The sequence below is a fragment of the Solea senegalensis genome, linkage group LG21 (genome assembly GCF_019176455.1).
Source record: "Solea senegalensis isolate Sse05_10M linkage group LG21, IFAPA_SoseM_1, whole genome shotgun sequence".
Taxonomy (NCBI): domain Eukaryota; kingdom Metazoa; phylum Chordata; class Actinopteri; order Pleuronectiformes; family Soleidae; genus Solea; species Solea senegalensis.
In genome coordinates this window covers 18,717,515-18,719,789 of record NC_058040.1, presented here as the reverse complement: position 1 = coordinate 18,719,789, position 2,275 = coordinate 18,717,515, and the positions used below count along the sequence as shown (strand labels likewise).

The window sequence follows — 2,275 nt, the reverse complement described above, 5'->3', positions numbered from 1 at the left end:
AAGGGCTGACCTTCCTAGTCCAGCGCGTCACAGCCTCCTGAGGAAGTACAGGCGCTGGTGTGCCTTCCGGACCAGGCTGGAAGTGTTGCTGCTCCAAGTGAGGTCGTCCTTGAGATGCACGCCTAGGTACCTGAAGCTGGAGACCACTTCCACCACTGTTCCTTCGATGTGCAGGGGAGAATGGGGGGGATGTCTGCTCCTCCTGAAGTCCACGATCATCTCCTTTGTTTTCTTTGTGTTGATGCAGAGGTTGTTTTCCCTGCACCAATCCTCCAGGTGTTCCACTTCCCGCCTGTAGATGGACTCATCGTTGTTGCTGATGCGTCCAATCACTGTTGTAATGTCCTCCACACACTTGCTGATGTAGCCCAGGACAGCTGATGCGTACTCCTCCAGGTCAATGTCCCCCTGACAATCAGCTGCTTCCCTAAAGACATGCCAGTCTGTGCACTCAAAGCAGTCCTGCAGTTCGGCGTCAGCATCACTGGGCCACACCGTGATCGTCCTCTGTGCAGGTCTGTTGCGTCTACGCAGTGGCTGGTAAGCAGTAGTATTTGGCTGGTAGCTGGAGACTTCAACCACGTACACATGACAGACATCCTGCCCAAATTCCACCAGCACGTCACCATTCCAACACGGGGAGACAACACATTAGACCGTGTATACATACTGTATGTGTACATATATCTTTTAGCACAGGACTTTAGAAGCACCAGGTGCACAGTTAGACAGTTTCTCCCCTATAGATCTCCCTGAGTTAACATCATTAGTTTCATCATCTAAGCCATCAACCTGTCAGTTAGATCCTGTCCCCACCAAACTGTTTAAAGATGTGTTTCCTTTAATTAACAACTCTATATTAACTCAAATTAATCTATCCTTATTAACTGGATATGTGCCCCAAACGTTTAAAATAGCAGTTATTAAACCCCTTCTCAAAAAAGCGACCCTTGACCCAGATATTTTAGCTAATTACCGACCTATATCTAATCTTCCCTTCCCATACTTATCTCATAGATTCCAGTTTTTTCATGTCAATGATAAAGCCTCACTACAAACAAAAGTTAATTGTGGAGTTCCACAAGGCTCAGTGCTTGGGCCTATACTTTTTACCTTATATATGCTTCCTCCAGGGAACATTATTAGAAAGCATAACATACATTGTTATGCAGATGACACACAGCTATATTTATCAATGAGGCCAGATGAAATAAATCAGGTTGTTCAACTTCAGGAATGTCTCAGAGACATTAATTCCTGGATGACCTGTAACTTTCTACTTTTAAACTCAGGAAAAACTGAGGTCATTATACTCTACGTCCTAAACACCTCAGAGAAAAACTTTCCGATCACCATGGCTTCGTTCCCCTGTGAGGAACCTTGGACTTACTTTTGACCAGGAAATGTCTTTTGATTCACACATAAAACTCATTTCCAGAACAGCCTTCTTCCACCTGCGGAACATTATGAAAATTAGAAACATTCTGTCTTTCTGCTGAAAAACTAGTTCATGCTTTTGTTACATCTAGATTAGATTACTGTAACTCCTTATTATCAGGATGTTCTAACAAGTCTGTTAGAACCCTTCAGTTAATTCAAAATGCTGCAGCACGAGTTCTGACAGGAACTAGAAAGAGAGACCATATAACTCCAGTGTTAGCTTCTCTACACTGGCTCCCTGTACAGTTTAGAATTAAATTTAAAATCCTCCTCCTCACGTACAAAGCACTTAATGGTCAGGCCCCTTCATACCTGAAAGACCTTGTCTTACCCTATCACCCTAATAGACCTCTTAGGTCACAAAATACAGGTTCACTTGTGGTTCCCAGAGTCTGTAAGAGTAGAATGGGAGGCAGAGCCTTTAGTTACCAGGCTCCTCTCCTGTGGAACCAGCTCCCAATGATAGTTCGGGAGGCGGGCACTCTCTCTGTATTTAAAGTTAAACTTAAAACTTTCCTTTATGATAAAGCTTATAATTAAAGCTGGTTCAGGGAAACCTGGACCATCTCTTAGTTATGCTACTATAGAACTAGACTGCTGGGGGATTTTCCTGTGGTGTACACACATTCACTCTCTCACACTCAGGATATGATTATGACTTTTTACAGTGCCTTGTGAAAGTATCCGGCCCCCTTGAACTTTTCAACCTTTTGCCACATTTGAGGCTTTATCAAGAATCAACAACAAGTGGGACACAATCGTGACGTGGAACGAAATTCATTGGATAATTTATATTTTTTTAACAAATAAAAAACTGAAAAGTGGGGTGTGCAAT

General features: G+C 43.2%; 1 pseudogene; it reads left to right on the top strand.

Annotated features, from left to right (window-relative positions):
* Positions 1-1,117: 1,117 nt before the first annotated feature.
* Positions 1,118-2,014, top strand: LOC122758030 (annotated as a pseudogene).
* The last annotated feature ends 261 nt before the right edge of the window (positions 2,015-2,275 follow it).